Source organism: Pteropus medius, unplaced genomic scaffold, assembly GCF_902729225.1.
Source record: "Pteropus medius unplaced genomic scaffold, Ma_sr-lr_union100, whole genome shotgun sequence".
Taxonomy (NCBI): Eukaryota; Metazoa; Chordata; class Mammalia; order Chiroptera; family Pteropodidae; genus Pteropus; species Pteropus medius.
Genome location: NW_024350325.1, coordinates 11,595,510 through 11,622,435, shown reverse-complemented (window position 1 = coordinate 11,622,435; position 26,926 = coordinate 11,595,510). Strand labels below are relative to the sequence as shown.

General features: G+C 35.4%; 1 long non-coding RNA gene across 1 annotated transcript in view; it reads left to right on the top strand.

Moving 5' to 3' along the window:
- The first annotated feature begins 1,187 nt into the window (after positions 1-1,187).
- Positions 1,188-26,926, top strand: part of LOC120583891 (uncharacterized) — a 40,862-nt gene continuing 15,123 nt past the window's right edge. The window contains exon 1 of the long non-coding RNA XR_005647891.1: positions 1,188-1,414. This is a non-coding gene — a long non-coding RNA (uncharacterized LOC120583891). The remainder of the gene's footprint in view (positions 1,415-26,926) is intronic.

Genomic DNA, 26,926 nt, shown 5'->3' with positions numbered 1-26,926 from the left:
TGCTCAATGCCAGAAGGTACTTTACAGATCACAGAGGTCAGCTTCCTTAATTTATAATCTGAGACCTAACTTAACTTTGGTTATGGACAAGAATATTTTCAAGTACTCTACATGTTGTGAATCATTTTCATATATGTTATGTCGTTGGTTTCTCCCCAAAATTTGAAGTGCAGATATTTGTCTCATTTTTTAGTTGAGGAAACTGAGGCTCAGAAAGATTAAGTAGCTAGTTCTAAATCATAAAACTACAAGTAGTAAAGCTGAGACTTGAGCCTCCATTTTATAAATTCAATGCTCTTTTCACTAGGTTATGTCTCCCTGTCTGTAGCTACAGCAGTATGTAATCCAGTAAACATTTATTGTCTGCTTTCTAGGTGTCTGGTATTGTACATAATCTGTAATTTGTGTTCCTGCTGCATATAAGCCATTAATAAAAGGGCACTAATAAATTGGAATTAATTTCATTTTCAGCCATTTTTAATTTAATTAGGGAAATAAGCATAAGGATTTTTTTTTGGGGGGGTGCGTGGGGAAGAGTCTTCATTCTCCTGTGCAGGTAAGGAGCTCCATTTAGGCTTATCTCATGAAAGTGGTACCAATGTACCTGGCAAAGATAATCATAAAGTCTTCTGGAAGTTACCTGGAAGAGTATCTAATCCAACTTTGTCATTTTTAGAGATGATAAAATTAATGCCAGGAGCTTTAAATAAATTTTCGAAGGCCACACATCTACTTAGATGTTGAGCCAGGACTGGTAATCAAAATGCCTGATCAGTTTATTTCTCCTATAAGATGAATAGTTTTCAGCCAAGTGTAGTTTTATTGTTTCATATTAATACTTATTTTTCCAAGACAGATTTAAAAAGGAATAGGAATAGTATGAAAAGGTATACTTTTAGGTTGAGATATATGTATATTCCTGACACAAACATAAAAGAAGATTAACAATTAAGCATATTAATCTGAAAGAAGAGGAGAAAAACTATAAGCATTTCTGTTCTCAGTCATCTTTGTTCTTTCTAATGAAAACCACATGAGAAGCTAGAAAAGAACCCAGAGCCCAGTGTGATTGCCAAAGATAAAGGGACAGCAGAAAAAGAAAAATGAGGGAACAGTGAAGCAGAGACCCAATATTATTTCCAACATTTTAACACACAGTCACACTTCCAGTTCTTCATCAGATAAGAATGTTTTGCGCACATTGGGCCAATTTTCACTGCACAGGAAAGCCTGTAGCTGTGCTCACAGCCCACCACTTCCTGTAGGAGCCAGAGAAACAGGCTCAGCCCTTCATTTCTTTGACCAAAATGCTTCCAAGCCTGAGGAAGAACCTCACTGCTCATTCTGCTGTTTGGTGAACAGAGTCCACAGTCAACTCCTGACAACTATTAGGAAAATATTGTCCATTTCTCAGGTGTATTTTTCCCGTGGTGTGTGTGTGTGTGTGTGTGTGTGTGTGTGTGTGTGTGTGTATGTGTATGTGCTTAACCTCCTTTGGCTCATTGCACTCCAGTTATTCACTATTCATGCAAGTTAATCCTTTACAAGTTATAAGTTTCGTTCATCCATGACAATGCAAGCAATTTTAGGTACAGGAAAAGGCCTGCCGATCACTTGGAGCTGACCTCCATTCCACCTTTCCATTACCACAGCCCCTTTTCAGCAGGGGTCAAGAACTTCCTTGCATTTTTGAGTTCAAAAAGAGGAAAACTTCACTGGGAGGCTGTCTGCTGAGATTCACTCTATGGATTTTCATTCTTAGATCAACTTCTCTTGAGGCCAAATGGCAAATATGGTTAAATGCTATGTTCTTATTTAATTTATTTTAAAACAGTTTTTTAAAAAAAATTCACCCATGATCATTTTCCAACTTCTTCCCAGTAGTCTTTTGACCTGTTTGCTTCTCCTTCTTCCTTTCCTCTCTGATTATCTCTATGCTGTTAATAAGATCACATAGTTTGTTTCTTAGATGCCACCATCACAAATCAACAGTTAAGAAATTCTGTCATTCCAGTCTCCCTCTTGGTATCCTAGGAGATGTGATATGGGACTGGAGAAGAGGGTGCAGCTGGCTCACCTTGTTCACACCCCCTGTCTTTAGATCACTTCTGTTTTGGTTTGGCTCTTCCTTGAGAGTTTTCTCTGTGGGTTCCTACCCCTCACCCCACCCCGAATCTACTCACATGAAAAACACTGTTCCAGTTGGAAGGTCTCCCTGCAGTAAGGGAGCTCACCCCAGAGCTGATCCTAGGCTGGCACTGCCACCATAGGAAGTAATATGCTAACTTCTCATGCAGGGATTAAGGCCAGTGAGATGAAATGACATGCCTATTATCCACACAGTTAGTGGGAAATGCAGAAAGACTCAGATTTGCGTTTCAATTCAGTTTTCTTTCTGGTTTCCAAGTTTTGGCAGAGTTGAGCTGTGGGGAGTGTGGGGTCAGCCAGGAGAACTTCCTGCTTAGAGGGCTTGGTCCTTTGGGTTTTGATTATATTTCTTACTGGGTAGAAGGGATTATTTATTTTTTATTAGGAAATCTGAAGGAGTAGAAGACCTAGAAACCCTGGGTGGGAATTTTATAATTTACAGAGAACTCCATGGAGGGTAGGACACAGGAAAAGAGAATGACTAATATGACAAAAATTCAAGAAATGAAAGAAACCTAAAGATCTTTTTCATAGATATTAGATTCTTAGCTATTCTAAAGATACTCTTATTCAGTGTTTTCAACTTTTTTCTACCCATTTTCTCACACAATTCTTTTTAAATAAACCTTTAAGCATTTCTACAACCCAAGAAGATTTTGAGTAATTTTACTTCTTACATTTGGGATCATGAAAATATGCACCCTTATAGATTCTTGTGTGTCCCCGGGGGGACTAGATACTTCCTCTTCCAACATTCGCTGAGAATCCCTCTGGCACAACTCCAAAGATGAAGAACACCAAGAAATGACCTGCCTAAGACCCTATAGTGGTTAGCTGCCCACCCAAAATAAGAACACATGTTTCCTGTTTGGTAGTCAAGAGCTTTATCCTCTATACTATTCTGATCCCTAGAGTTCAAGGGTATCAAGAATGTGAGATGTACTTAGAGTTTTCAATTCTTCAAATTCTTTAAAGTGCTCAAAATATTTCATTGGAGAGAGTTATTCTAGGCATTGTCGGAAACAAGCACATGTTACATCCATCATCCAAACAGTTCTTTAGAAACACTGATGTTAGAAGCAGAGACTAGAGTCCCAGCCAACATTTCAATCTGCCTCTGAACAAAGGGGGAAGAAGTAAATAAGGATGATAATTACAGAAAAGAAGGTACAAGTGACCATTTGAATTTGGCAATTAATGAATGCATAGCCCAAAGCACTGTAAGGCTTAATTCATAGTTTTACATTTTTAAGCATAAAACTAATCAGCCAAGTGAAATGAGAATTATTAAATGCTTGTAAGTGCCCCAGGAATCTTTAGAAATTTAAGCAACACTCTATAATTAATACACATGGGATTTTATTTCTTTTTTTTTTTAAGAAAGGAAAAGTACAACTATACTGTGGATTCACAAAGGAAGATAGAGAATTTCATCTTGAAAGACAAAAATAATCTCTCCGAGAATATGAAAGAGGATAAACTCACACTAAAGCAATCCTGAGAACTGCTAGCAACAGAAAAGGACAGTGGTCCCTGGAAGGAACATGTAGGCGGAAGGATTATAGAAACTTTCAAGGCTTCTATAAAAGGACCAGAGAGTAAAGAAACATAGGAGGTCCATTACTAAGTCAGGAGAAAGATGAATTTAATGATGTGCACGACATTATTGAGATAATGAACTGCATCATTAAATTTATCTTTTAGAAAGAAGAAAGAAAATATATCCCCAGGAATCCTTTTGGGGGGAGTGAGTAGAAATCAGAATCTTTTTAAAATTGGCCACTAGTAAACAAGTAAATTTTAAAACAAAATGATTTCAAATGCAAGCAAAAATAATCTACAGTGTGAGAAGTAAAGAGAGGGATAAACTCGGAGAAGAGGGATTGGAGAGAGGTGCATTGGGGATGCTGGTGATGTTCTATTTCTAAATTTGTGTAGAATTGGGGGGTTGGTTCTCTATTAAAATTCGTTGAGCTGCACACTGTGACCCATGTATTTTTACGTTTGTGTTACACAGGAGCAAAAGTGCAAATAAAAATGAAATAAAATGAGAGTTTTAAAAAAGTAAATATGAAAATTATAGAGATGTGTAAATCAAAGGTGGGTGGTAAGGTAATGCAATTATAAAGCACTATATAGAAATTTTTAAAAAATTATAGAGAGCTGAAGACGAAAGAAATAGCAATCAATCGGGGTACAACTACCATGCATTTAAACTTCGTGGTGGATAGTTCTCATTAATAGGAATCATATATCCTATTTCAAATAAAATTATCATGCTCTATTTTTTCTTTTGTAAAAGCAAATTCAAGTTTCCATATATGCAATTTGTTTAAATTGAAATGTATCCAAATTTGTGGAGAGAAATCAAATTGAATAACCATATGTGACTTTAGAGAAAAGACTAGTCAACCAAAAGTAATATGATTGCTCATTATGTGGCTAATCCAAAACTAGTTATCATGGAGGATACAAATGAAATAAAAAGTTTTGCTTCTATTAACAAACAGAGTCTGGTTGGGGAGAAAAGACTAACAAATGTGAATAGCAACAACATACTACATCATCCAATGCTGTGTCTATATAAGTGATGATATGAATATAATAGTATGAACACATAATATCCTAACTAGAGTATGACTTTTGACTCTTTCCATAAAAATGTTGAAATAAGAATGACTATATTGGCTGAAATTTGTATAGGTTAAAAACTGAAGGCTTCTTACTTCACAGGAATTATCTGATAAGATCGAAATTAGACATTATCTTATGAGACAGGTTCATTAAATTTTCAAATAAATTATTTACAACAATAAAATTTGCAGTTGCCACTAATACATATTTTGTGAAAAGCTTAAAATGTTTAAAAAGAGAAAAGGGGAGGAAATCTCTCAAATTGAACAGAGAATCAATTACCAACATGACAGAGAGAGAGAATTGGTCAGGACCAAGTTCCAAAAGCACTGTTGGGCTAGAGTGTAAACCAAATGACGTTTGAGCTGGGAACATGACTTAGCAGAAAGTGACAACGAATAACCAGAGTCTATGCCTCTCTTGACCCAGTAACAAACAGCTCCAAACTGAGCAGCGAAAAAAAATAGTCTACTGGAGTAAGCAATAGCTCATCTTACGTCCACATTGCAGCCTGTTGCCAACACACATCTGTGAATGAATCAGGTTTTTTTCCCTCAGTTGATATCTGGCTGAGCACAGTAAGTTGAATAAGGGCACCACAAAAATAACTACATCTTAATCCTTAGAAAAGGTAACTGTTTTTCTATGTAGCAAAAAAGATTTTGCAGATGTGATTAATATAAGCTTTTTGATATGAGGGGCCCAATGTAATCATGATAGTCTTTATAAGAAGGAAACAAGAAGGTCAAAGGAGGAATTAAGAGGTATGATGACAATGGAAGAAAGAAATTGGAGCAATGTGAAGAAAGGGTCACAAACTAGAAAATGTAGCAGACTCCAGAAAGCTAGAAAGTCAATAAAAGAATTCTTCCTTAGACCCTTCAGAGAGAACCAGCCCTATGGACACCTGGACTTTAGTCCAGTGAAGCAGATTTTGGACTCTGATTCACCTAAACATAAGGAAGTGGATTTGTTTTATTTTAAGCCAGTAAATTTGTGGTAATTTTTATAGCGACATTAGAAAACTAATACATTGAGTGAGATGTATTAGACCTGGTTTTCATTAGGATGTCTCTCATGAGGGCATTTGATTAGTACATAGTTTTTTCAGAGTGACAGGCAGTTCATAGCTAAGCAAGGTCTTCTTCTTTTAGAATACTTCCTATGTCATTTTCCAGTATATTTTTTCTATTGTATTTGTGACTTTAGGAGCTCTAAGCTTGACTTTTAAATTCAACCTGGAACCCTTGGTATTATCAGCCATTTAGATTGTTACATGAGCCCCATCACTGAGTAGGGTTCCTGAAATTCATGTCTATTGAAGCTCATAGACCCCCTCCAGAAGGCATGGTGACTGGTATCCAAAATCCAAGAAAAAAAGAAACTAGCCACATGGCTTAAGGATCATCGAAGATTAAAATACCAACTCTAAAGTGTAAATCTTAAAGGAGCTATATAGACATTCTTTGACTCAAATGTTTTTTTTGGTACATAATTTTTTCTCCATCTTAGAGAAGCAACAAAAATGTGAAAAGGATCCTTCTAAAAAAAGTTTGTCCATTAAGAAATTTTTCTCCCTCATTGGACCAAGGTTCAATGAGGGCAGAGACCATGAATTATTATCCTTTTGCTCCACAACTAGTTGAGAGTCCAATGAATAGTAGGTGATGAGACATATTTTCCAAGAAAGGAAAGAAAGAAGGAAGAATGAAGAAAGTAGAAATAGAAGCTTTTCTTTTTCATATTTTTCTTGAAACTTAGTGAATTAGGGAGCTAGAGTGGATTTCATCAGACAGTAGCTACATAATTTTAAAATTCATTTATAAAAAAGTGTTGTATTTACTTTTCCTCTAGTAATAACCTACCAAGTAAGCTTACTACTAAACCTAGGTTGGAGAGAAACATTAGATGCAAGGACTGGGTAACGAGAAATTGTGATAGAGAATAGTAGAGTTGATGATTAAATTTTCAAATTAAATTTGAAATGAATAAAAATATCTTAATTCTAAATAACTAGCTCCATTGTGTGTAAATGTGTGTGTGTGTGTGTGTGTGTGTGTGTGTGTGTGAAAGAGAGAGAGAGGAGAGAGAGAGAGAAAAAGAGAGAGAGAGACTTTTGTTGGAAAACTGAGCTAACTGTAGCCATAACCTTAGGGAAGATTTTCATACAAGTGTACAACCATGCAAACATTGGCATAAGAAAGACACCTGTCAATCCTTCTAAAAACTTAAGTAGAATGATAAGAAAATAATACTTTAAAAAAGGTTAGTCCTTTTTAGGAAGTACTCAATATTTATTGTTTGATCAAATTTTTAATAGAGATGCACTAAGAACATGAACAATTTAATGTGAAAACAGGAAGTACTTGAGTTATTTGCTGGATTAATGAGTTAATTGCTGGATTAATGTAGAAACAAACCCTTAATAAATGTCATAGGCTTTATTCAACCATTCTGAGTTTATCATTTCTTAAGTGGGCTCCAGAATTTGTAGTATCCAGGAAGGATGACCCTCCATATTGACAAAGGTGGTATACATTATTTGTACATAATTTTTACATGCAGTGGCATTGGACTAGCCTTCTACTAGTACCCTGGTACCCTGTAATCTCCACAATGGAAGGCATGTTCTCAGCAAAGAGAAGGAGTGGGAATGCAGGAGGCCTAGATTCTAGTCTGACTATGACCTTGTGAAAGTTACTTACCATCCCCAGACTTCAGCTTCTTCTTTTGGAATACGAAGGGGTTGAATCAGATGACTTCCAAAGTCCATCTCTATTCTGAAATTCTATAGCTTTACATTTGGCCTCGAAAACAGTGTTGTCCATTAAAAAGGAATTTTGTCTTCTGTCAGGTTCTTCTGCCCCAAACATTCCAGGTCCCAACTTGTATACAATAAGGAGGAAAAGGCACCTCCTTTTTATCCTGTGGTTAAAAATATTTAGTTCTTCGGTGTTTGAAAAATTCTCTTTAACTAAATATCGTAACCTTGACATAGCCGGATTTGTACTTAACTATAAACACATAGTATTGGCAAGACCCCATGAAATAATTGACTTAGAATGACCTTGGGGCTGGAAGCATAATAGCTCATGTTTCTCATTACCATTCTGTGCCAGATCAGAGAATTTTCCTCTCATTCAGCTGATTTCAGCCTTTGTTTGCTGGGCAGTGGATAGTGAGTGCTTTAAAATGCTCAACATTCTGTGCTGTGATGTGAATTTCAGCAGCCTAATTTGGGGAGCTATTTTTAATCTCTTTATACATGATTAATGTGACCATTTTCTCCTTATTACTGTCTTAGACTTAATTAACAACTGGTGTGATTATTCTTTCTGGTCGTGATGCTAGACTATTAAGACTTCAAATCGACAATACAGCCTTGTAGGTTAAAAAGCCAACAAAACTGCCTTTGATGGGACAAGACTGAGTGTCTCTGTGGACTAGTGAGTTTTGAAAGCTCTGCTTGCAAGACCCATAGGTTATTGATTATAGAATGGGTATAAGTGGTTCTAAGATTCAATTGGAAACCACTGTATCAAAACCGAATTACATTGCTTCTTAAAACCTCACATATAAACAATGAGCATTTCTATTGTATAGAGTAAGGCTTGGCACCATAGTTCTCAGCGCAGGTTATTTGTCTTCTTATTATTCCTTTCCATATCAACTATGTAATTGAGGAAGAGAGCACCCTGGAGAGTGCTGACTGCACCTTCAATATTTGACTGCTTCAACACTATTTGTTATTAAATGGTGAGTAGTGATCTCTGAGAATAGGATCTTAGCTTACCAAAACTGATAAAAATGTGCTTAGAGATAACTGGGAAACACATGACAAAATAGGACATTTTACTTAATCTTCAAGTAATAGATAGAAACTGGAACTAAACATATTTTCTTACTCCTTCCCACTTTATTATTCTCATCACTAAATAAGAGCAACATATCGACCAAAATAATTTAATCCCCTTATTATTTGCCCAAACTAATCAAAAGTAGGAATTTCCGATAAATTACGGTTGCAGGACTTTGAAAGAGAGTGAGAATCAATAAATGGAAAGAGCTTGGTACAGTCTGATATATTTTAGGTGCTTGGTAAATGGTAACTATTTTTTAATAGCACAACATTTTTGACTTTGCCATTCATCTTTTTGCTAATTTGTTTCAAATCAATCACACACCAACCTTGTTTTCTTTTTTCTTTTTGCTACTTAAGAATTTGATACCTGATTTTAATATTCACGATAGCTAAATTATACTTCAAGCTATTAACAAAAACATTCCAGAGTTAAATATAATGGTTTTTCACTGTATCTCTGAAAATTGTATTATTACATTTATAAATTAAAAATCAGTTTTGAAAGGGGGTTCAAGATGGAGTCATTTATGGTCAAAAGGTACATACTTTTATGCCAAAAGATATTTGTTTGTGAAAAATAATCTTATTTATCTTAGAAAAGAAATTGGGTACCAATAAAAATTAGCAAGTTTCAGAAAACTTCTTAGAAGTTGAATAATTTTAGCTTTCTGTGAATTTTAATCCTGACTCTATAATAAACTTGATTTAATAGCTTAGAAAATTTAGTTAAATCATATACCTTAGTTTCTTCATCTGTAAAATAAGAATTATGATATAATACAAGTTTTATTTTTATAAAATTGTGGCAGAAATATACATTCCTAGAAGAATAAGCCCAAAATAAGGTATATTGCTTTTAGCATAATAGTATAAAGTCACTTCTGTTTCTGTCCAGGAGGAGGAAGACAGGCGAGATGGATTCTTGTGGTTTACACATATCTGATTTTGTGATTCTGATTGCTCATGGTTGGGTAATGTCACAAGATTTGAGTAGTTAAGGTTGAGGGTGCATAGAGAGAAGGAATCATGGTTATGGGGGGAAAAATCTGAATCTTCACATATCTTCCCAGCTGATAAAAATTTACTTCTATTCAAATTTGAAAGAGTACATATTTTAAAAACCAAAAACATTTACTGACTGATTACAGAGTTGTGACAGTAATAATGCCAAATCAAATTGGATAAATGTTGCCCAGTACAAGAAGGCCCTCAGTAAATGTTTGTTAAATTAAATATAAATGTAAATGATGACAAGATATTTGGGAAATTAAAAAGTATCATAAAATATTAATTATCAAAAATATCAAAGCCAAGTATTCAGAAAAAGTTAAAAATTAAATTGACTCTTAATCAATGATTTATCTCATAAAGATTTTCTGTGAAATATTTAATTAATGAGTATAAAGACTGGATTTTTAAATGATCTTTGAATGAATTTTTTCGGCCTTTTTATCTTATTTTGAGTTCTCACATTTCAGTTATTTATTAATAAATATTTATGGGGTGACTATTAGGTGTCAGGTACTATTCAAAGCCCCGAGGAAGTTGAAGTAGACAAAACAGGAGAAAAATCATACCCTCATGCAACTTGCATTAGAATAGGGGAGCAAATAAATATGTGAATTATATAGTGTATTAAATGTTAATAAATTATATAGAAAAAGTCAAAACAGAAAAGGGAGTAAGAGGATACTGGGAGGAACAAGTTTTCATTAAAAAAGAATATTTAGAAGAGCCTCACTGGGAAGACACATTTGAGCAAAGATATGACGGGGGAGGATGTAGTAATCCCTGTAGAGTCTGGGGGTCCACACCCCCGGTGGAATCAACAAGAATACCTGCGGAGGCACCATGCTCTGGGTGTGTGAGGGTAACAAGGAGATCATCATGGTTGGAGTGTAGTAAAGGTATTTAGATCAGAGGAGTGATATAGAAACAGATCACTTAAGAGCCATTCAGTCAATATAAGAATTTAGGCTTTTATTCTGAGATGGATGACCATCCGAGTTTTATTTTTTTAATTGTGGTAAATGGACAAAACATAAAATTTATTATTTTATCCATTTCTAAGTATATAGTTCAGTGATATTTGATATTACATAAATTCACATGGCTATGCAATCATTACCACCATTCATCTCCAGAAATTTTTCATATTCCCCAACTGAAATTCTATACCCATTAAACAACTTCTACTTCCAGCACCCAGCAACCACCATTCTACTTTATGTCTCTTTAAATTTGCCTATTTCAGGTACCTCATGTAAGTGGAATCATACCATATTGTATTTTTGTGACTGGCTTATTTCATTTAGCATGATGTCTTCACCTTTTCAAGTATTCAAGCTTCCTCTATGTTGTAGCATGTGTCAGAATTTCCTTCCTTTCTGTGGCTGAATAATATCCCATTGAACATAAGTACTACATTTTATTTATCTGTTTATTCATAGATGGATATTTGGATTGCTTCTACCTTTTGGTTATTGTGAATACTGCTGCTTGAACACTGGTGGACAAGTTATCTATTCAGGTCCTTGCTTTTAATTATTTTGGGTATATACTCAGAAATGGAATTACTCAAGATTTTTGAACAGAGGAATGATTTATGTTTTTCCATATTATTCTGGCTTCTGTGAGAGAATAGTCTATAAAGAGACAAGGGTAAATAATGACCCGTTTAGAAGATATTCATTATTGGCTCTTGAATATCTTTTGAGGGATGAGCCCACAAGATTTTCTTGCAAATAGGCTACTGAGAATGAGAAAAAGATGAATCAAGAATGATTCCAAGATTTTTTCCATTATAATACTAAAAGTGTTCTTTACATGCAATTTTTAAATAAAAGGATGACAAATGAAAGTTTCTAAATAGACATTTCTGCACATTTCAATGGCATACTACATTATGTGTGAAAGATTCAGATAGAGGATCAAAAGCAGTCTGCAGTGTTGTGGCTCTTCAAAGACATATTTACGTCTATCTATCTATCTATCATCTACAGAGAGAGATACAGAGATGTAGTAGAGTCATTTATAAGACCTTACAGGAAGCAAAAGATAAATGCTGTCTGCGAATATAACAAAGCCTAAGTGACCATAAACTAACATTATTTGAATATGTAAGAATCTGACACAAGTTCATTTATTTTTGAGCAAATATATTAGAGCTAATATCTAAGTATTTAATAAAAACTTTCATATTTAATATTAACAAGGTCACGTAGTATTTAATATGAAAATGCTAAGGGATGTAAATCAAACTGTGTCTCTGAGAAATAAAGCAATTTGTCCAAGATCACAAAACTAATAAGTGGAGAATATTTTTTAGACTAATAATTTGAGCTAATAATTTGCAAACTGTTTGAGAACTCAACCTCATTAATCTTCAAAGCCTATTATATACAAGTTACAGACAGAAGGCAGGTGGGAAGGGAGTTTTATCAATACCTGTACCTACTTATGCCAGAGTGTCTCAGAATTGGATGCTACGTGTTCTTCAAAGCACACATCAGCTGGAGGAACACATTTTCTGAAGACTGTAAAATTTTCAAAAAGATCTTTCTGTCCAGATACTCAACATCATCAAAGTTTCACCTGAGAGGTTACCTGGGGATGACAGTGAGGCTGTTAAGTTTTTACTTTGCATGAGTCGAGTGTGAAATATGCAACATGAAATATGCAATAGTGTCTTTCACTCAAAATGCATCCAAACTCCACATATGGGCATGAAGAAGCCAGATGTCCCAGACAGATATCCTTCTCTGACTTGACTTACCAAGGTTGTTGCCTCATAGGGTAGTGCAGGCCTGCTGGTGATGAATATATCTGTGCTTGTTAAACAAATAACATCTACTATAGTTCTTATTGTGTAGTAGTACAAAATAAAAACAAATAACAATTGAGCCAAATATACAAAATATAATTAGCCTCAAAATAGACTATAGCCATGACTACATGGGGCCAAACAGGAAGAATCTGCAGCCAGCCATTGATGGTCTAAAGAGAAAGCAGATATAAACTCAAATACTCAAATATTTGAAAATTTAAGAGTTCATGAGATAAATTTATTAAATAATTCTTCTGGCCCCATACAAGTTGCTGAGGGAGAGTCAGCAAATAAAATATCTCAATCCTTATCTTTATGTCTTACCTCATTTAAATTCGTTCTTTATTTTTGGTGTTTAAATCACCTGTCCTATCCAAAACTATCTCCTTTACTCCTCTGATGCTCAATGTATAATCTCATTTGTGCCTTTTTCTTCACACAAAACTTTCTAAAAGTAGCATTAACACCCACTATCCTCATTTATCCTTTGCAAGCTGGCTTTGGCTTTAGCGTCTCTTCAAAGATCTCTATCTTAAAGTTACCTCAATTTACAAATGAACTCATAATTACAAAATTAGTTTTCTCTTCTCAATTTGTATTTGGGATATCGAACTTTATATTAAGAAATACACATCTGATCTTCATCCCTGTTTCTGGCACAGGCTCTTAAACCCTTGCAGTTTCCTAAGTGATACTAAAGGTGTCTTTTGCTATGTTAAGGACATGACTTGCTGTGTTAAGGACAGCACATAAAGCTGGAGGCTGGTTACCAGTGGAGCCAACTTTGTGAAGAGAAGGTTGGAACTTTTAGTCCCATCCGCTTGCCTCTGGGGTGGAGAGAGGGACTGAAGATTAAGTTCAATCACCAATGGCTAACGATTTTATCAATCATGCCTATGTAATGAAGCCTCCATAAAATCCCAAAAGAGCGGGTTCAGAGAGCTCCGGGGTTGGTGGTGCTGGGAGAGCAGCATGCTCAGAAAGCATGGAATCTCTGCGCCCCTTCTCCCATACCTTGCCCTATGCATCTCATCCATGTGACTGTTCCTGAGTTGTATTCTTTTATAATCAGCTGATAATCTAGTAGGTAAAATATTTCTCGGAATTCTATGAGCCTCTCTAGCAAATCAATCAAACTCAAAGAGGGGGTTGTTGTAACCTCTGATCTATAGTCAGTCGTTCATAAGCACAAGCGACAATCTGAACTTGCCATTGGATTCTGAAATAAGGAGGGAGCCAGACTTTTATAATTGAGCTGTTAATTGTAGGATCTGACACTACCTCCAAGTTAAATAGTATTGGAATTGAGTTGAGTTGTAGGACACCCAGCTGGTGTCAGAGACTTGCCTGGTATGGGTAAAACCCTCCATACATTGTAACTGGTGGCCAGAATCATTAGTAGTCTACTGCTGATCAATTATTTTCTTTCTAATTACTTTTTCATGTTTTGGTTTCAATGATCCGAACTTCTGTTCCTTCTCTTACTATTTTATTAACCTCATCTTAGTCTGCCTTAGTGTGGACTCAGTTTTCAATCACTTCTTAAAGTAAATGTTCCTGAGGTTTAGTTTTCAACTCTCTTCTTTGCTCCTACCGTGTGTTCTCAGTTACTTTATTCATTCCCCCAAATTAAATTCCAAATATACCTCTAAATTAATTCCTTAGTTTTGTGCATTATTTTCAATAATCTTTTTGATATTTGAGTCATGGTGTTAAGAACACCATGTTGCTGAGTAACCCAGGAAATGTCACAACCTCTCTGAGACAATTTCTCCTATTTTGGGAAACAAAAGGGTTAATCTTCCAGGTTTCACATGGAAATTATCAGTTAAGGCCTTGGCTGAAGAAGGAAACTTGATTAGAAAGTGACTTTATTATAGGCTATTTGTGAGCTTTAGAATTGCTAGTAAGTCTGGGGAAATAAACATAAGGACCAAAAGAGGACATCTCCAGCAGCCATGACCATGGAAAATACTGCCACCACTAACGTGACTATGTCCTGTGTGTAATGAACTGACTCTTCCTGGTTGCCATACTAGCATCACATGTAGGAACCAAAATCTCCAGTTGGAACATCCTATTGGCTGATCCTGAATTATTTCACCTGCACCATAGGAGCAGGCAGAGGAAAGATGTGGTTGACTGAACACACAAAGAGAAATTCCACACAACAGGAATGGTGACTAGATTTGGGACAACAAATCCCTCTCCTAATAAGAAATATTTACTGTAGATTTCTCAAAGCCACCTCAAACTCAAGACATTTAAAGCAGAACACCATCTGTTGCCCAAATAACTTGTACCTAAACATCTGCCACATGAACTCAGAATAAGAATCTTGCTTCACAAGGCTTTATTTTAGTAGTTATTGGTTTATTCAGTAATTGCACTGATCAGATTAACTTTTTGATCACTTCTTTCTTTTCTTTTCCAGTCCTAGCACATAAGATTTGTTACGGAATGATTAATGAAGGAGTGATCTGGGGACTCAAAGCAACACAAAACAAACTCAATGTATAGTTTTATCAATCCAGGACAAAATAACTTTGATTGAAATTCTTGCTCTTATGTGTGATTTTCATGACTATTTCTCCCTTGCAGTTTCAAAAAGTTTCAATTACCAAGTAATGCTTTTTCTATTAGCTCTGAATGCTAATGACAGAGAGCAGAACTTGGTAATTTAGGGCCTATCTTCTATGAGAAAGGGAAAACATGTTGAGGCAACATTTTGTCTGGTCTTTTATTCTTTTACTGTAAAGCAGATCACAACACTCTCAACATTTATAATAATTGTCATCTTTGAAAATATGGTTCAAATATTTAAACATTTCATATGTCGATGAAAGAAACATCCAGTAAATTAAGTGTGACTTGTGCCTAGGGAAGTCTACAGATAAAGAGAAGGTAAAGGTGTGCCATCTCTTAAATACACATATTTTCCTTTGGGTTTGATTGTGAAACTCAGCATGTACCTTGCTTTTATGAAACAATGAAAGAGATAATGTGATGTTATTTGAACATCTACGAATATCCTTAGAGGATAATAAACGCCTTTGCCACCTCTAAGCCCATGTATTATGTGAATTTTCATTGTCTAGCAGTTGTCACATATACACTTCATGGTTTTTAAACTTGGGATCTGAATACATACTTAGTGGACTCTTAACTGAATTACCTATTTGAAAAAGCAAACCACCCTATACATTGAAAATTAGCACCTGCCCCTACCTCCTTGGCATTCCTAATTCCCTGACCCAGCTCTGATTTTTTTTTTCTATAGCAACTTATCACCTTCTGGAATACTATATGACTTAATTTTTTACGTGTTTATTATTACTATTTTCTCTCTCTTCCCAGTGAAGACTATGCTTTGTGAAGTTAGGGGACTTTGTTTGATTTATGTATGTCCTCATAGTCTCAAACAGTACCTGGCACATTTTAGGCATGTACTTAATATCTATTGAATAAATGAACAATCAACATCCAGAAGGCTTTGAGGTCAGCTGTAACACCTGAGCAGTTTGCCTCTGATGTGTCTCCACATTGTGCTCAATTCCTGATTTGTGATCCCTCTCCACATAAAGTCCTGCTTTCCCAAAGGATCTAAAACTCAATCACATCGAGCCTCACATTTAAATGCACTCCTATTTCCTGGAATAGTTGCATTTTAATAAGGATCACAGTATCAAGCTAAAGGAATTTTTTTAGACTTTTACTTTTTTTTTTTGTTTTTGAGCACAGAAAAATTGAGAGTAAGGTACAAAAATTTCTCATATAGCCATAACCCCATACATGCAGAGTTTCCTCCACTATCAACATCCCTCATCGGAGGGTACATTTATTACACTAGGTGAGCCTACATCGACATATTATAATCTCCAAAAATCTATTGTTTATCTTAGGATTCACTCGTGGTTTTGTACATTCTGTGGGCTTTGACGAATGTATAATGACATGCATCCATCATTATAGTATCATACAAAGCAATTTCACTGCCCTAAAAATCTTCTGTGCTCCACCCATTCACTCCCTACTTCCACAACCCCTAGCAATAACTGATCTTTTTACCATCTTCATAGTTTCACCTTTTCCAGAGTGTCATATAGTTGAAATCAAATAGTATGTAGCCTTTTCAAATTGGCTTCTTTTATTTAGCAATATACACGTAAGGTTCTTCCATGTCTTTTTATTTTTTTGTGGCTTGTTAGTGCTGAATAATATTCCATTGTCTAGGTGTACCACAGTTTTTCCATTCTTCTACTGAAGGACATCTTGATTGTTTCCAAGTTTAGGGAAATTATGAACAAAGCTGATATAAACATCTTTTGCAGGTTTTTGTATAGATACAAGTTTTCAACTTCTTTGGAGCACAACTTTTGGATCATATGGTAAGGGTATTTTTAGTTTCATAGGAAACAACCAAACTATTTTCCAAAGTGGTTGTGCCATTTTGCATTACCACCATCAATGAATAAGAGATCCTGTTGTTGCACATCTTTGTCATCATTTGTTGTTGTAGGACTACAATTTCAAATGCAAAATTTCCACCATGGTTTTGTCTTTGCATGCTGCTTATATATTCTAGCAAGAGGTAACTTCAGTTTGAAGAAAAATAGATTCAATCTCTCTGATTATTACATAGGATTCCTAATTTATGCTTTTGGTGTGAATAGATAATTGTTCCAAGGGAGATGCATCCTCTTTTTCAAGATTTTGCTGAAAGTTACGTGTTTTGTAGAAAACAAAATAAGCATAAATCATAATCTAATCACAAGTTGATTGGTATTTTTATCAGCTGCTCTAGAAGGCTTTGACTCACCATCTTATATGTGTTAATTTTCTTTTACTTTCTTTCTTTTTAAAATCTATCATCATCATCATTGTTATCCCATGAGCTTTGATATTATATTATTTTAAATTTCCTAACCAAATACAGTAAAACCGTACTTATTTGAAGTTCATAACTGGAAAACACAACACTCTGGAGCTGAGTCAATAAATGGTCTCAGGCTGTTTTGAATCACCCAATTAAAAGTATCTTTTCAAGATCCCCCTTCTTTTCTTTTTGCCAACTTTTACTATTTTGCTGGCTCTTATTTAGCTTCTAGTGCATGTAAGTCCTCTGAAGCAATCTGGTTTCTTGCAGCCATTTGGCCTTGGATGTGGAAGAGAAGAACATCATAGTACAGGAGTTAGGAAGGATGTGGCTGGGCCTGGAGCGGGGTACAAAAGCAGGGTCTGAGGGCAACACAATATGGCTAAACTATTGTTTTCTAGGCTAACCCATTAATAAATTTAAAAAACAACTTTAGTCATTTGAAATGTCTTTATTCTACCTTTATATTTGATTTATTTTTTGGCGAAGTATTGGAATTTAAACTAATTTTTTTTTCCTGTATCTTTAGTGTCCTAAAATTTCTAATTGATGAGTCTTTATGTAAGCCTTTTTTAAAACAAAGGTTTTTGGCTAAGCATTTGAAGAATTCTTTCAAACTGGAAACCTAAATCCTTCATTTTGAGAAATTTTCTTATACAATTTTTCTTGCATAATTTTTAATAAAAGTTACCCAAAGTGACTGGGTAGGAATAAAGTCGTTTAGCTGGGCAACCCCCAAATGTCAACATGCAGTAGGTTAGTTTCTCAAGAGATGAATTTTTTAATCTCTTGCCTGGTAGGCTGAGCTATTCAGTTTGACTGCTGACATTCAGAGTCCAGGGAAGGACAGAATTTAGGGGTATTAGCATTCAGATTGCAAACATTCATCTAATCCTCTCCTTTTTTTTTCTGCTTTTCAAACCATATCTGTTGTCCTGGAGGCTCGATCTTGTCTTATTAATGTTTTCTGGGGAAAACCCTCTGGTTTCATAGAGGTACAATCAACTGGCTGTGAATGGGACAGCACACCTGGAGATTCTACAGTTCTGTCCACCGATTTCAACAAACCCTCTTTTCCATTCTGTACTTCACCCCCGCCTTCTGTGGCAACAGGACCTCCAGTCTTGAGCCTTTGATGACTCTGTGTGCAAACTGGCACATCTTTTACCAGTACTTAGCTAGGATGGGTACCACTCCTTCACTGGTTTTCTGCACGCCAAAAATTTGCAGAAATCTTTTGTGGACTCTACCTTTCTCTTTGTTTTTGTGAACTATAACTTTAAAAAGTTTTTTGCTATCTTGTTATTTCAGGAGGGAATTCAAATTATAAGACAACCTGCCATGCTTAACTGAAACTCCAGTCAGTACTTCTCAAAATGCTCTCTCTTTGAGTCCTATGACTCTACCTCAGTCCTGCTAGCTGATGGGGGTGAGCTGGGATAGGCGAGTCTCTAACAATGCTTCAACCAGCATAGTACTGTTTCATCAGTTTTACATATTGAGTTTCATGTAAGATGTCTTTGAATAAGAATTTCAGCAGCTAAAAATTTTTTGGAAACTACTATTTTAGATGTTTTTTTTAACATAAATATACAATGTTAGTATTTGATGACTATATAATTTGCTATTTATTCAATAAATAGTTATTGAGTTTCTACTCTATGCCAGGAGCTAAAATAGGCACTGATGAACCCCTACTTAATATAAGCAGACTTAATAATGCTGCTTTGTATTAATAAATATTTTGTAGTAACTACACATGTCACTTATTTGAAACACTACATGGATTAAAACAAATTCAAGTGATTGAGGATGATCAGTATCCTATTTGAAGAGCAGAAGATCAGAGTATTTAATAAGACTGTTTCTTCATATAAGAAACTGGGAATCAGAACTATGTCGTTGCTTAAGGGTTGAAGGTCATGAGAAGATTGTAGTTTTTCTCATTAAAATTTTGCCCCTAATTTACACTGAAGTGACAACACAACTTTTATTTAGTTCAAATGATCAGCGCCTTGAATCAGCTTAAAGAAGCTGATTCTTCTTTAAGTTATAAATTATCTCAATTTCAGGTGAAAAAAGACAATTTTTTTTGATATGTGGCTGAAAATTCCTTCAGTCGGTAAGTTAAGAGCATCACTCCTCACTAACTAGCTCTTTCTCCATTGCTCTATAGCTCAATAGTTGACATCACCCAGTCTTTCAGGATATTAGTTTCCTAGGCTGCCTCAACAAAGTTCTACAAACTGAGTGGCTTAAACAATAGATATGTGTTGTCTCACTGTCCTGGAAACTAGAAGTCCAAGATCAAGGTGCCAGTAGGGTTGGTTCCTTCTGAAGGCTCTGAGGAAGAATCCATTCTATGCCTCTCCCCTGGCTTCTGGTTCTTTTCTGGCAGCCTTTGGTGTCCTTTGGAGTGTAGAGCATCACATTGATATCTGCCTTCATTTCCTCATGATGTTCTCCTAGTGTGCACATCTGTCTCTAAGTTTCCCCTTTTCATAAGGATGCCAGTCACATTGGATCAGAGCTCATTCTTATAAACTCATTTTAACTTACTAACTTCTGTAAAGACCCTATTTCCAAATAAGTTTACATTCTGGGGTTCCAGAGGTTAGGACTTCAATATATGAATTTAGGGGTGGACAATTCAACCCATGACACTGAGGAACCTAGATGTCATTCCTGAAACCTCAATCTCCCTTCCCTTTCCACATCCAATCCATCAGAATGTTCTGCCAGTTCTATCTTAAATACTCTTTGGTCTGGCTATTTCTTTCTATCATTACCTGAATATTCTTTCCCCTGGACTATGGTAATAACTTCCTTACTGGTCCTCTGCTTCCACTCTAGTTTCTCCTAATCAATCTTCCATAAGTCAGCCATAATTCTTTCAAAAACGTATATTTGGTTATATCTCTCTTACAACATTCGGTGACTTCCCATTGCCCAAAGATAAACTTAAAACTCCTTCCTGTGGCTTACACATGGTTCGTCTCCAGCCTTTTCTCTCCTATTTTATTTTTTCAGTGCTCTTAGCTGAGGCCAAACAGGAACTTCTTTCAGTTCTCTGATTATACCATGCTGTTGCCTCTAGGCTTTGAACATGCTATCCCCAGTCTGAAACACTCCCAACCTCAACTCCTCAGATACTGACTTATTCTTTAGGCCTCAACTTTAATTTTGACTAGCTTCACGAAGGCTAATCTTACATAATAGGCTGACTGGTGGACCTCAAAAGACATGTCCACTTCTTAATTCCTGGAACCTGTGACTATTACCTCGTCTGGAAGAAAGGTCTTTGTAGATGTCATTAAGTTATATCCCGAATGCCCAGCCCAGTGGCTGTGGCATATCACAGGTGTTAATATGTAATATCAACAGTATTAATAATAATAATTTTTCTTAAATAAATAAGTCAAATGATACTTCATTTTAGGCATTATCCAAATGGTAAAGATTTGAAAACAAAATCAGAGGTCTGGCATCTATCAATATTCTATAGTTCTGACCTTCCTAGTATCTTAAGAAATTTGCAGATACCCTAATAGACAAAATCCTCACATCTGGCAAGACACTTTAAATTCCTCAAAACAACACCACTCTCACAAAATGAAAACAGATACAATCTAACCTGATTTTACAAGTATTTTAAGGAATTTTTTATCAAGACAATTGTTGAAATCTGGTTTTTAGGGAATTCCACATTAGTTATTTAATGTTGTCTTTAAAGGAGTGGCATAGTTTTTAACCTAGACCATTCTGTAGTAGAATGAGAGAAGAAGAGAACTATAGATTTTTTTCTTATAAGCAAAAGACCCAGGAATATATGAGAAGATATATGTTATTAAAGACTAAAAACTAACAATAACAGGAAGGACTAATAATAAGTGAATTCACAAATTCCACATTTGTAGCCAATGCTGAGAGCTAACCATCTTTGGTACTTCTTTGTATGTTGAGCAACTTTTTTTTAGAAACTGTTTCTTCCCAAAGTTCTGTTTAGCAATAAATCCTATGATCCCATCTCTTCTGCCATGTGATGGGGCTAACCAGAATATCCCCTACTCTTGGATATAGTGATTTGTTTAACGGTGAACCTACATCTCTAGTAAGATCAATTAAACATATTTTTTATAGACTGCTATGGATTTCATGACAGAGAGGTGGTTTTATTATTTCCATTTTTTTCTGCAATTGAAAGTTCTAAAAATGATGCAATCTAAGCCTGTCTGAGAAAGAAGCCAACAAAAAGGAAAATTAAGTCAAGAAATGGGAAGAGAGAGACAGAGTTTTGCTGAAGTTGTTTAAGACCCTAGATTTGTGAGTGCCTGTGGCTCAGTCTATTCTTGAACTACTTCTTTCTTTAGATTATGATACAATCTATGAAGGTATCTGGGTGATGTAATAGAGAGGGGAGAGGTGAAGGGGTTGTGACAGAGATAGCTAGATGTTTTTAAAAAATTAATGTTCCCACTTCCACAGTGTAGGGTTGTCACCAGGCAGTGAAGGTCTATTACAGACTATATTTCCCAGCCCAATGGCATTTAGATGAGGACATATGACTTGTTTATGCAAATGAAATAAGGATAGAAATGAAGTGTGTTACATTATTTATTTATTTATTTTCTATGAATAGACTTAATTTTATTAAATCTTTTGAGATTCCACATGAATTATTCTGTTAATTTTGACTGCAATTTTCCCTCAGTTTCATTGAGATGTAATTGACATGAAACATTGTACAAGTTTAATGAAGTCTATCCCTTTAGAGCTGAGGCAGATAAAGACTGGGTCTGCCTTCTCAATCCTCTCTTACCCTTTTTTTTGGCTGGGTTCAGAGGATTCCAATGGCTTCAAGAGCATTTTCATTTAAAATTAATATAAAAGGAAGTAGATTCTCGAAAATTAGCCTTAAATAAAAAGAAATTCAAGACTGAACTACTAAGAAAGAGGTATTTTTAAAAAATAAATTACAGTCCTGAAATGCTGTGTCCTTATTGAATTAAAAGACATAATCAGATCTGATAAATGGTAATGACAGTAAAATGACCTGTTAAGTGTCCCTACTAACTGAATACCAAGCAGGAAAGCATTTCTTTCCAGGTCCAGGAGCTCTGTTGCTCACTGGCAGAACATTTAGTTTTGGTCATTTCTCAAAGCCTCAGTTTCATTATACAGAAGATCTTTGTTTCCTTCCAGCCCTGCAGCCCTGACTCCATCATCTATTTGCCATATTGGAATTCTTAGAACCATGAAATTATCACTTATTATGAAATATTTCATGACTTTGCACTAGAGCCAAAGAGCAAAATGGACAGGTTTCTGGAGCTTGCAGGCTTTTTTGTTTGAGGATTGTTTAAAAAACTTAGTCACTTTATATTGTCAGTAAAGCCACTTCTGTTTGGCCTATGCTGTTCTACTATTTTCATCTTTTATTCTAAATGTTTGCAAATTTGACATTAAAGCTCGAATGAAACATGGAAGCTATTAATGTATCTAGGAGGCTCAGAGAATGTTTGAACTTTGAAGTAAAAATTAACCAGTTATTCATAAGAAAAGAGGAAATGTTTTGGTTGTTTTAAGATAACAAGAATCCTATGGTTTTGATTGGGAAACTTTAGGTCCAAGGAAACCTTTAAGATTTGAGGATGAGTCCATACCCTGCCACAGACTAACCTGTGTTGAGAATGCCAGACTCTTAGAATATTTGTTAAGCTTTAAGATACAGCACATTATAGATTCCCTGGAGCCAGAAAAACTTTTCTCTTGTCCATGTGATTGCCTATTCCAGAAGCATCCCCAGAGGTCATGAATGTTGTATGCTTGAGAAATGATCTTTCTTCTTCATTGAATCAGCTGTTACTGATTGGGTTAATATTGAAAGACAGGTAGACCACTGTTTGACACTGATATTCTTTCCTCAGGCTCTTTGGATAAGTGACCATCCATTTTTATCTGTTTTGTTATTGTAGATCAGTCCTGAGCTAGTTTGGACTAGTACTGGAAGGAGTGAAGAATGGTAGAAGGGACTGGTTTGGGGAACAACAGATTAAAAAGGAAAAGATATTCTAAAGAAGGAATTGGGAATGAGAAAGACAAGAGTGGACAGAAAACTGAGGTTAGGAATGTGAGGGGAGATAATCAGAAGACCAACCAGCTGGGAAGATCGTATAATATTGCAAGAACATATATGTACAGAGTCTAAGAAGACTGCCTGCATAAAAAAATATGGCAAGTGCATTTGGATCATCTATTCATTCATTGTCATATAGAAGAAAAATTTATTGCATTCCTACTATGTGCCAAATCTCAAATCAGTAACATCTCATATAACAAGAACAGCATTATTTTGCATCAGTATTTGAAAGTGTTTCATGATAATTTTTCTGATTGCTAGCGCTGATGTGAACAGTTTGCAAATGAGGAAATGTGAACCAGTAAGAGGTTAAATGACTTGCCTGAGGTCACAAAACAAAGTACTGGCTACATGGTGATTAGAAGACAGAGACTTTAAATTTCAAATGTATTGCCTCTGGCTAGATAATAACTAAGGTTTGATTTGCCTAATACGATTTTTAAAAATAATTTTCTTCTAAGAGACGTAAGACTAGATTCATAAGCAAGTATAAAGCCTACAATGCTTGTCTTTTTCTAGGACCATTCCCTTGTGATGTGAAGCTCAACATATTTAATGCTAATTACTCATTTGATCATTTTTTAAAACTTATTATTTGATGATGTCCTTGGTATAGAAAAGGTGTTTTGTGTATTTTAATATGCTCTTCCAAATCAGTGCAAGAGCAGTGACAATGTAGCATGCTGGCTTTCTTAATAAACATCATCCTTTTACGACTAGACTAAAAGTGCTCATAAAATTGAATCAAGAGTATCACATACCAGAGAATAAAGCTGCAGGAATCTGATCTAATATGACAATAAAGAGAATTATAAATCAAGAAATGATAAGTTTAAGAGAACCAAATAATTTGAACTCTAAAAGCACAGGAAATGCTCAGGTCAGATTACATTTGTCACAGAGCTAACCCAATTCACATGTAAAAATGTGAGAAAGGACTGGACAAAATGGTCGTGTTGCAAATTGTCTGAGATCTCCACCAATTCCAGCCTGATTTTGGTCACTGGATAAAGAATTCAAATCCCTTCAGCCTTGATGAGCATTATCTTGCCTGTTTTCAACTTCAAGGATAATAGTCATCTAGTTCTTTTTAATAGACAGTGATGAAAGCTGGTTCTTGGGTGCTGTTCAGTGTAGCTGTAACACATCCCTTGATTTATATTCCTTCTGAGAGGGATACAATTTGACATCCTGTTTGTTGTCACAAACAGCTAAATTGTATATTAGGTGACAGCCATATTCTTCTATTTAAAGGACATCCTCCTTTACTGTTTTGTTTTCTGTTCTTGTCTTTTCTTCACTTTTTTTTTTCTTTCCTCTTCTTTTTTTTTTTCAACAGCTTTTCTCTGCCTGTCCTGGTTTTACAATTTTCTGAAGCAATAATTTGAGGTGTGAGGGTTTTCCTCAGTAAATACTTCATACCTTACTATTGACCAGTGTCTGCTGTTGGAAAACCTTGAGGTCTCATGTCAAATGCCATATTGTCTCCTGGACCAGAACATATCCAAGAGCAGACATTAGCTGGCAGTTAGAAATTTTTTCAAGTCACAGATGAGTTTAAAATTACATTTGCAAGAACTCAAAGTTGCTGAAACTTTATTTTGGAAATATAGAATTCACATTCAATTGTTAAGAGACCATGAATGGCTTCTAGGGAGTCCAGTAGTTTTTGCAGTTTTAAGAATAACTTCTTCTGCTTTTTTTTCTGAGACAAAGATCCATCATTTTTAATAAATTCTGAAAAAAATAGTCTCGGGCCCCATTGTTTTATAGTATGCCTGTTTAATTTTGCATTTTGGACTCTTTTTAGCCAAGTCTGATCACCATATATTATTCAATAAGGGGACCAAAATATGTCTGCCAGCCCAGTCTTTACGTCTGCTTGTATGTAATTGCTTTTAGGTAAAAACAACCAACATAAAAATTTCCCATGCCAATGGAAAGAAGAGGCATAAATAATACAAATAACAGTGACTAAAAAAGTTGTATTGTCTCTGGAACACCATCAGAAATTCAACATTCAATAAGACATACAATCATAAACTCATATTGTTTGTCGTGTTCAGCATAATTCAATCTTGTCTTGAATATATCTTTGAAAGTCTGTCCTGTCAGTAGTTGAAAGAGTAGTCCTTGTGTCTTTGTGAATAATCTACATAATAGATAATGTTCTCATGGTTAATTGGAAATTACTCAATAATTTTTGTTGGTGCAACGAAGGTCTCAGTCATGTTTCTGTGATGGGTATTCACAAGCTCTGCTGTGGAAAAGTAATATTAGCATGCATCAGAAGGGACTAGAAAGAGAGCATTCGATGAGATGGTCTTTCTGTCTGTGAAGATGCTGGGAAACCATGTCTGGCCAGGAACACTTTTTTTGTCAATAAGAAGTGACCTATTTAATGTCTGCTTTTTCACATGAGCCCATCTGCTAGAGTTCAAGAAAGAAGTGAATAGGAAAAGTACTCTTCTTATACTTTAAGACAAAATAATTCAGACCCTTTAAAGTAATAATTTATTTTTATTTTCTTCCTTGAATAATTCAAGTTTCTTTAATCATAATTTATTCCTATTTTTTTCTCATTTTCATTTTAATTTGGTTCCTAGCAACTCCTTTTCTAATATATAATCTCATAATACTTATTCTTCTCATCTCAGTAAATGTGTGGTCTGGGTAAAGATTGTGAGATGAGTCTCAAAATTAGAAAAGAAAAGGAGAGCTGATGCTTTCTAAAAGATATCAATCAAGTCACGTTAATCTGTAACCAAATAGTTGAAGAAGGCATGCAGGCCTTGGAAAGAAAATATCTCTATACTTCCAAAGTTTGTTTTGGCCTTTTTAATGTGTTTTGTCAGTACAGACTCTTGAAAAAGTAACCTTAACTGTATGGAAACTAAGAGAAGAGGGATTTTCCCACCCTCTGTCAAGAATAGTTATAGGCTTTCCCATCAGGTGAGGGACAGCTCCAAATGGGAGGAAGTCAGTAGAACGAACCACAGTGGTTGCCAGTGGGTGGGAAAAGGAAGTGGGAAGCCAAGACCACTCAGGCATGCTACCTCCTTTCCTGAGTTTTCAAATGCAGGCTCTCTCTAAATGGTGTGTGCCTTTTTTCATTCCTCAATTCATTAAAAATTGTGCACGTCATATATTATTATTAAAGGCTCCTCTCTTAATAGGACCAGATATCTTGAAGCAGCATCCTCCAGTGTGCTTCATTTCCACAGATCTGCCCACCCCAGAATAATTTTAGGCAGTGGAATAGAAATGCGGTTGTCCCTTTCTCTATTTTTTCCTTATCCAGTCCTCCTTCATTTCTTAATATCTTTGAATTCATTCCCTACCCCCAACCTATTCATAATTCTCCTTCCAGAATAGTTACCTAGTGCTGCTAATCTCTAACTGTTAAGGGGTTTCCACAGTGCAAATCGTACTCTTTTCAGC